At 37.3% G+C, this 10,078-nt stretch overlaps 1 long non-coding RNA gene across 1 annotated transcript; it reads right to left on the reverse strand.

Moving 5' to 3' along the window:
* Positions 1–3,224: 3,224 nt before the first annotated feature.
* LOC134143189 (uncharacterized) lies at positions 3,225–9,999 on the reverse strand. The gene is made up of 4 exons (XR_009959050.1): positions 9,955–9,999; positions 7,498–7,638; positions 7,264–7,412; positions 3,225–4,080 (listed from the first exon to the last, which is right to left on the reverse strand). It is a non-coding gene; the product is annotated as an uncharacterized LOC134143189 (long non-coding RNA).
* Positions 10,000–10,078: the final 79 nt, after the last annotated feature.

Here is a 10,078-nt window from a genome sequence, read left to right on the forward strand (position 1 = left end):
TGAATTCCTTTCAAAGAAGGTAGCAGTTAATACTGCAGAGGGATTTTACCCCTTTGTAATGCTATATAATTCTAAAACATTGGCTCAAAATAGGACTTCAAGGCAGCAGAGGGGAGCATAAGCAGAATTCAGGAGCTTTCTGTGATTCTGCATCCATTGAATCATTAGTACTTCTGAAACGCGAGAAAACTGGGTATTGTATAAAATAGCTTCAGGGAACAGCTTCAGAACATTAAAATACAGTCCAAAGGCAATTTTCTGAAAGAACCTGCCTTTCCATAGTTCTGTCCTCCTTTTTAATATTTTAAGCTAGATGCCTTAAGTGATATATGTATTACTTTCCTTTCAGTATAAAATTTATATCTTTGATGGACTACTTTGGTTTCAGGGTCCAAGTGCTGTTTTCTGCTGGGGGCTCCACAACCATTTCTCTCAGCCTGCTGGGACTTCGGCACACCTCAGTCAGCCCTGCTGGAGTTGAGGGGGCGGCACAGTTTTCTTTGTATATATTTCTTTGTTCTTCTGTATAGGGGTATGAAGCAGTTTTCTTATGAACTGCAATTCTTTGTTCTTTTGTTGGTAGCACTTCAGAACTGAAAGTATGGTAGACAAATTGAAAACAACAGACAATACTGCTGTTACTCTTTGTTAATTAGTGAACAGAGGGCTTAATTCTACTTCCAGTATACTGATATAAATAAGGAATACAAACAGTGCTGTCAACAATGCTGAACTAATGTAAGATATACATAAATAAGAAAAGCCTTAAGCCTGGAGTTTGGGGGAGGGGAGTTGGCAGTTTAGAGGAATGCTATCTATCTATCTATTTATTAACGGTGCACAGGTTAGAGGCAAAGTTTGCTGTGGGTAATGAGTGGAGTCAAGGCTGAAACCACACCAGTCAATGTAAAATGGGAGAGGTGGGGTTTAAAAGGCTTGCTCTTCTTCGGCTGTTTATAACATCATCTGTAGGGTTCTTCTGCCAAACAGTGAAAAAAATTGCTAGAAATTTAAAACATAAATTCGTAGTTTCCTCTGGTTATAAAGTAGTAAAGCCATGTGTGCATGCACATGTGCATAATACCTACAATAACAGGTAAGAGGGCAGTTTTACTTATATGCAAATCCAGAGGCTAGATTAAAAAAGTTTTCACATCAGTGACAACTTCAGAAAATAACATAACTGCTAGAGGTATAGGAGATCTGTTATGACAAATATTTTAAGCACAGTCAGTTTTCCTGCTTACTGATATTGGGAGCTGATCCTCCTCATTATCACTCCATTTTACACCACTGAAGCCAGAATATGGAAAACATGAATACTAACACTGTAAAAAGATCTAAATATTTTTAAATAAGCATCATTTATCGGTAGAATGTACCTAAAATTCATAAAGTTTTTAAAAATATACAAAATAGTACACCGCTATAGCAATAGTGTACAGTAACATTTTTTCCTGAAGTGATCTTTAATTCGAAGACTAGTATTTTTACTGAAGCAAAATGCAGAAACGTGAAATAAGTAAATGTTTACTCATAGAAGATACACAGAAAAAGAAATTAGCAATGTGTAAAGGACTATAATAGTAATACCAGTGGTACAGTGAAATTACAATTCCCTGGAAATAGTATAAGACAGTGCAAAATTTAGCCCTGTGCATTGATTTAAATAAAAACCTGCATGTATGTTGTTAAATCATATTGAAAGTGACACTGTGTTAAGAGGATTCAGGCAGTGAAGTTGCACTGATGCAAGGTAGGATAGAATCTGGCCCTTCCTATCACATTTATTATACATGTACTGCCTGCTCTCTTCTTTTGTTCTGCTCCAGTCTAACATAACAGTTGCCACTATGGTCTGTGATGTTGACTTCATCCTTGACCCTGACTTTCTTCTTCTTTCACCTCCTGTGGCTGCATATTACCACTGCTGTTGCATTATCCATCTATTTTTTTAATTTCTCATAATTTTATCCTCACTGAAATCTCCCACTAAGAAATAAGCAACCTGATATTTTAAGTTATCCCAATTTGAAATGCTTATATTTTGACATTAATGTTTCTTGATATGAATACAAAACAGAAACCTTACATTTAAGCAGCTTTAACCCAGTTTCTTCTTGTTTTTCTCCATGGATTTTCTCTATCTTTCCTTATCTGAGAACTTGGTTTTCTATTCTACCTTTCCTTAGAAACTATCTTTCATGAGGGCTGTGTAGGTACCAAATGCTACCAAGTAAGTGTGTGTTATACATGAGTTTGGTATTGGTTTGCATTGCACGTATACAAATGCAATTAGAGACAGAGGAAAATTAGGTCCCATTGGCCAGTTCAATGCAAGAGTGCCTTGGGATAAACAGAGCATACAGAGCACGGAATATCCCAACTGTGACAAAAGGTCCATTTTGGAGAACCAAACCAAACCAAACCCAACCCCAAGGAAACTGGGTTGTCAAAGTGGAGAAGAGCTGGCTAGGACCTGTGGCTACAAGAAGGCTCAATGTAATAGGAATTGCGATGAAGTAACCTCACAGCCTTTCCTCTGCCATGAAAGGTAATTCCCATAGGGGAAGGGAACATTACAACACCCTTATCCCCTTCTTGTTCTCATAAATCTGTGGAGGAGGACAGCATAATAAGGCTAGGCTCCCGCAACAGCCAAGAAATTCTTGCAGCTAGGGCAAACATGAAGGCTTCTCAGCTCTGTCCCAGCAACTCCAAATTAAAGCTGTAAAGCTCCCATGTTTTTTTCCCTTGATTAGCACTACGTTCCATTCTGTCCTTGGTTACGTGTTTACTAGAGTTAGGCAAGAAACTATTCCTAAGCTGCTTCTGCCCCCCAAAAGGCTTTCTTCCATCCAATCCTACTAGTTTCCTACTTGTTTTCACGCCTTGTATGAAAATACCTGTTTTTCACTGGTCAAAATTTTGCTACAAATTTTTGTTAACACAGGGAAGAAACAGACAACAAAATAGACTGGTAAGACAGGAAGCGACATCTAGAATGCCATGGACGCACACAAATGACAGCTTGTTACAACATCGCTACCACAACCGCCTCAACATCTCACTTCTCTGCAATGTATGTGCTTGCCACTAGGTAGCCAGCAGCTCTCATGGCCTAAGTAAGAACAGTCTCCAACTGCCTGACTCATTCGCCTTTCAGGGAAGCTAGTAGGAAACCCGTTTCCAGTTAGGCAAAATAATTAGAGTACTCCTCTGTGTTGCTCATGAAATAAATTCATTTCCTTTTCAAGTTATCTTCTTAACATTAGGTATCTTAGAAATGTCTGTTGAGCAACTGTATTTCAGTTTTCACAGATACATGTCTCGGTCTTGCCACTTTCTTGAACAGTGACATTATTTTTCACTCACTTAACTCATCATTTTCATATTTTGTAGCTATAACAGGAAGTGGTTGCATAATCCGTTCACACATTTCTGTAGTTGTGCTGTATGGTCCTGTGGTTTGCATACCACTGAGTGAAGAACAAAAATAAAAATCAGAACATAGTTATCCAAATTCTACCCTGGAAAGATCGTTTACAAGCCAAACCCTTTCTTGGAACGTGGCACACAAAATTACAGCACTAAAATGTTTCCTCACAGATGACAGCAAAGAGATCCACAAACTCCAAAAATGGGGTTGTGACTTGAGGAAATGTGGGAGGCTGCTGGAAAAAAAAATGTACTACATTCCACCCTGCAAAAACATAAACTTTCTACTAAAGAAAGTGGGCAACACATTTTTGCAGTTGCAAGCAGAAATAGGTAAGGCAGTATGGCATAAAGTTTTCTGGAAGAGTTTCTATGCATAGAGGAACACAACAGAATTTTGGCGTTTGAGGGTTCAAAAAAGCTTAGTCTTCATTTTCAAATAACTGTCCCTGTTTTAGATACATCCGTATATGCTACTTTGCACTGTTCCTCAGTGGTCTTGACGAGACTTGGCTGCTGGAGTTAAAGCAAGGAGAAATTCGAAGAGCAGTATGGAGGTGATATGCATCACTTCACATTCTCCAGCTCAGAGGCTCATGCAAGAGGTAGAGATGGGTTTAGTCCATTTTCCAGAAAGTTCCCCTACCAAGGAGAAATGCATATAGAAAAGAGTATTTCATCTGGATAACCCAATGTTTTCATTACAATCACATAACATCTAATTATGTACTCCATAAATCTTCATATTTTGTTATGAAGCTCATAATAGCAAAGTCTGATAAATAGATTCTCTCCCCTGGCCACTACCAATTGAGTAGAAAAAATACTTATTTATGAAGCTTTATTAATAAAATGTGAATAATTCAAACAGCTTCTTCAGTGAAGAAATAGCAGTAGAGTATATTCTTATTTGCATATAAATGAAATGATGCTTTAGTGTCAGAGTGAAGAATTATGAATAATATGAATTTTTACAGTACAATTCCGACAGCCTCATAAATATTATGGTCATAAGTTGCAGTTTCCTAAAATCTCATTTTATCTTTTATTACAAAAATATGACCAAAGGGCCAAGTCCTGCTCATTTTACATGTGTGAGTATTCCCAATGACAACACAATTATTGAATAAGTGAGGTTACCAGATTCAGCCTTATGTCAGATAGTGGAGCAAAAAGCACGATGCTATTTGCATATCTATTTGGGAAACAAAATCTCTTAATTAATGATGAAAAAATTGTATCTTTTGGTAGAGAACAACAAAGAAAATTGCACTGCTGTACATTCAAACAGATGCTTCAAGTAAAGATAATATACAATATGGGGAAAGGAAAAACACTCGGCTAATATGCATAAGATGCCAATTTTCACCCTTATTCTGTAGGTACCATTTCCGCCAAGCACAGTATTCTTGTTAAGCTGTGGGCAATCACAAAGACTGCAGCAAATACAAGAACATTCATGTTACTTTAAAGATTTAGACTGTCTGCTGAAGAAAGCTTTGATTTTCCCTATTTTAAAGGCTGAACAATTTTCTGAAGCACAACCCCGGACCAGTTGTATTGTCTTGCTTTTGGTTGTAGTCTCAACCATTTGCTGAAGCACTTTTGACCAGCTTGGCCTGTAAAAGACTGCTGTACTATAATCTCATTAGGAAGGACTGGATTTGGATAGAGAGGGCTGGGCTGGATGAAGTGTATTCTTCTAGGTGGCAAACAGAGGAAAGGGACATTACTTGAGAAGTTCCTCTGAAGCCTTGAGCAATTTGACCAGCTGGGACAAGAAGCTGATGCAGTTGTTTCTTCTTTATCTGTAAGTGATATTTTTCTGGGCCATAGTAATGACCAAGTGTGATGGGAAAGTCTAATATGGAAATGACATACTTAAAAAGGAAAGCTAGACCTGGCATGGTAACAGGAAAAAAACTATTTGTGGAGTTTTTAAAATACACTGATTCATTTAGAAACTTCAGAAAAGAGGGACTACTGAAACATCTAGTCTGATATCCTGTAAATTATAAGCAATTAAATTTATCTGAATTACCCCTGAACTGACCCTGCTATAGTCAAATACAACATAGGCTGTATTTGGCTAAATTGCATCTTACAGCATGGCATCCAGTCTTGATCTGAAGACATCAATAGCTAAAGAACAAACCTACATACCCTACCAATTTGTTCCAACGATTAATTACTATCAGAGGTACTGAATTAGATGTAGAAGTCTGCACCTAATTCACTATTTGAATTTGCTTGATTACAGGCATTACTTCTTTTTACATTGCTCTTTGCTAGATTCAAGAGCTGTTGTTACTCAGTATTTTGTCCTGTGCATGTATGTACATACAGTTATCAACTCACTTTTCAATCTTTTTGATTAGATGAATAGAGGTTTTTAATCTTTCAATTACATGCCATTTTTTCAGCCTCCAGTTCATTCTGTAACTCTTCTCTATACTCACTTCATTTTTGGGGGGCATCATTTTTGACATTTGCGCATCAGATCTGTGTACCCCATTTCTGAATTATCCTCAGCAATTTGCATGTACGGGCAAAAATTGCCACCATTAGGGTCTGCGCAAACCCTTTTTTGCTACTGCATCACACTTGGAACCTGTGTTCATTCATTTGCCAGTTGGCTCATCAGTCCTTTTCAGACTTTTCCATTGTGTAGGTGTGGCCTACATTCATTATTCTTAGGTGCATGTTTTCCACTGACTTCATTAAAATATATTTTGTTTGAATGGGACCTAGTTTACGAAAGGTCAAGAATTCCTCTGCGTCTTTGCCTGAGGTCATTTTTATATCTATTTTTAACTCACTCCATATAGGCTGAGAGGCTGCTGTATTCTGGTATATTTTCTGACACCACAATAACTCTTGACATTTCAGATAGGACTAGCTGATCAGAAAATACTGGCATAGACAATCACAGCCACATCCAAGTGGATTATGCTGGGGCTTCGCAGCACCATGAAGCTCTCAGATGCATGAGAGAGTGAAGCTAGCAATCTCACCTTTCAGGTAAATAAAATACTAAATTTCAAGTCAAAAAGGTTAAAGTATGGAAATGGAAAATAAAAAACAGAAGAAAAAAACTTTAGTATCATGGTTTGCAAAACAATTTCTTTATGTTAGCATATCTATTTGGGATATCCTCACGAATCCTGAATGATTGAATTTGACAGTATTCCTGAAGGGCACAATAGCATGAAGAGATTTGTCTCAGTCTGGTTCTAAAGAGAGGAAAATTGGCTATAAAATCATATTTCCAAACAAAAAGAGAAATTAAAAGTTGGGAAGTTTACTTTTAGCATTTGATATTAAGGATAATGAAGACTGAATAATACATTTAACAGTTAATCTTACCATTCAGATAGAGGAGGGTTTTTTACATATATATGTATGTATGTATGTATGTATGTATGTACACACAGACACACATGTATTTCCACATATTCATTAATGCACATATATATACATATGCATACATATATATATACACATATATATATATTCACTGCTAAGGCAATAGCTACCTGCAGTTTATTGTTTCTAAGTAGTTTCTAATTTCTAATTCTAAGTTTCTAATTTATGAGCAGATGTTCTTGGCAGCAGGAAGAGGTTAGACTTTCCTACTGCTGTCTCTGGTGGATATCAACTATCTTCCTGGCTCTGTCCTTTCTTTTTAACAAGGTTGGAGCATAGTATAAACACAGGGAGACTTATGCTAGCTTAACTGACCTAGGAAGAGGTTAACAGACATTTTCCAGTGTCAGCACTGATTCTTTTACATCTGTCAGCAGATTAAAAAAAAGTTTGATTCACCTGCAGATTCTGGCAGTAGTAGATGCAATCACACAGGAATATTTTCATCATTTCTTCTCAGAAAGCTCCCAGAGGTTGATTTTGGCAATTGTTTGTCTGTCGTAAGCAAAGTTCTTTGTGGGCCTGTTTTTGTTGTTTGGCTTCTCATCCTATGGATTAAACATAAGAGATAAAGTCACAAGAGAAGACAGTTTGGCTTGCAGAGCATTAGACATGCCATTTGGTTGGGCATACCATACTTGGTTGATGCAGTTTCTTCTTTTTTTCTTCTGATAAGCTCCTAACTTGGGCATGTCGTAAGAACTGGAAGCTCTCAGAAGGAGAGCTTTCTTTGCCTTAACAGCAGAGAAGGAAAGGGATTTCTGCTTATCCAAGCTAAATGAAAAGAGAACATCTCTCATGTTTTGGCAAAGGAAGAGAAGCTTTGCCTTTACCAATTCTACATTCATTCTAAATAAAATAAAAAATAAGCTACAGAAGACATATTAGAAACAGTATACTTAATCTACTACTCCTGTGAAAATGTACATGAAGAAAGATATTGATGAAGAGGTGAATTTTGAGAAGATATTCATAAGAGGAGAGTCATGGCTAACTTGACTGAACTTCCTCCTTAAACAAACAAGAAGCAAGAAGAGAAAGACATTTTTGTCAGACTAAAAAAAGAGTAGGACAATAAAATAAGAAACAATATTAGATAATATTACAAGTAGAGCTACACTAGTGAGAACAAATAAATGTAAATTTGATATGATGGAGAACAGGAATCACTGAAAAGACTGCATGAGGGATCACAATAAATTTGGATCAACAGGAAAAGGAAGAAATAGAGAGGAACAAGTTATCGGTGTAGATAAATGACCAGGTCTAAATAATAAAAATTTTAGGTGCTGGAAGAAAGAGAGTCTGAGATATTGTAAGTAATGACAGCTGGACCAAGAAGATAAAGTGAAAGATTTCTCCCTGTGTGTGTATGAATATAACCTGAATGACAGGGAAGAAGCTAGCACTGACATAATCAACAACAAAATGCTAATAATGGTAGCTCTATAAAAAGGGTGATGATAAAAAGGTGATTCTACATTGTCAGAACTCAAAGGCACAAAGGGAACCCAGAGGTAGGCTGTAATTCTGAATTGGCCAGGTGGCAGCAGAGTTATATGTGCAACTCATAAATAATCTCCAGGTATTTCACAAGTGTTAATTTGAATAATTAATGCACTGTATGCATGCACTGTACAGTATGCAGAAATGATCACAGCTTTCCTAAAAGATTAATTCAGAATGATGGTGTCTGTGAGAGCACTAGGATAAGCCTGCTCTCATTTATTGTTATTCAACCCTTCTACCTGCTATAGGATTGCATGGATAAAAGAAAGAATAGAATTTGGCCTGCATTATTCTGTCATTATCCTTCACTTAATTCACATTTGCTGTAATCTGCTCTTAAATACTCTCACCCTAAACTAAAATTGTTGAGAGTGTACTTCACGTAGCTAAATGTCTAGGTGCTGCACTGGCTTACTGCTCTTAAAAGCTCTTAAAAGAATATGCAAATTATAACAACTGCTGAAAAACACCCAACAAATGAACACCATAGAAGCTGAGCAACATGTCTCAGCGCTCTATAAACCAGATACTGCACAGCAAAGTGGTGGAATCTGATTCTAATTTTACAGTTTCTGTTAACTTCATCTTATTATGAGATTATACCCAAGTTACGGTATTGCCTTACGCACTTTGACAACTTTAGGCTTTCCTGTTATTTACAAAGGGGTAAAGTTACAGATGTCTATATGAAGCACCCAGTAAAAACAGTATTACATTGCATATTCTAGTGAGCAAGAGACCTAATATATTCAAATGCAGGTCATTAGATTACCATTAAAGGTCAGTGCTTTTATGTTAGAACAAAAAGAAAAGGTGAAAAAATGTCCAGATAAAAAAGTGAGGTGCCTTTTTTTAAAAAAAAACAAACAAACAAACAAAAAAAAAAAACATTAGCATGCAAATGCACCGGCTTCAATAAAATTCTACCATTTTTAACAACAGTAAAATGCAATTCAAACAAATAGCCTCTTTTCCTGGCACTACTCACTATTACTTGATACAGTCTGAAGCCAAATCTTTAGTAATAGATGAGGAATGGACAGTGAATCCAAAAGAATTTGTTTTAAAACACTTCTGCATTCTTAAGAATGCACTGTTGAAAGCAGGGGATGTAGTTCAGTGGTTCACTGACTGCATCACTATCCTGCTGTAAGCGTTTCCCCATGCAAGGAATAAAAGCTCTGTAAGCTCGTGGTAAGTTTTGGTGCTTCAGCAGTCCTGAAGAACTACTCACGAGGGTCTCAGCTACTTCAGTATCATCACCCTTCCACTTAGGGAGCTGAGGCGTTTTCAGTTCGTAACCATTACCACTAAAGTTACAGAGTTTTCTTGAAAACCGTAGCGTAGAAAAACAAGTCTGCTGTGAGTAGGCCTAAATCTACTCTACATGTCCGTGAGAAAGTTTTCAGAGTGGTGCAAATGAAAAGAATTTGAAAACCACTAATCTCTGTCCTCTTCACAGAAGGCATGAAAGAATCTTTTCCTTTCCTCCTGCATGCTTTCCTCAAGCACTACCATCCCACGCTTGCTTGCGCCAGGGCCAGCGGCTACAGTGCGATACGGTCAGGTAACAAAACGAACCAGCAGGTCAAGCGATGTCCTCCGCCATGACCGGTGTAACTGGAGAACCGTTTCACGGAGTCAGAGCAGAGCTGACGAGAGCAAGACCTTACCTGGGGCCTACAATAATTCCACAATAATCGCA

The sequence above is a fragment of the Rhea pennata genome, chromosome 8, assembly GCF_028389875.1.
Source record: "Rhea pennata isolate bPtePen1 chromosome 8, bPtePen1.pri, whole genome shotgun sequence".
NCBI classification, from domain to species: domain Eukaryota; kingdom Metazoa; phylum Chordata; class Aves; order Rheiformes; family Rheidae; genus Rhea; species Rhea pennata.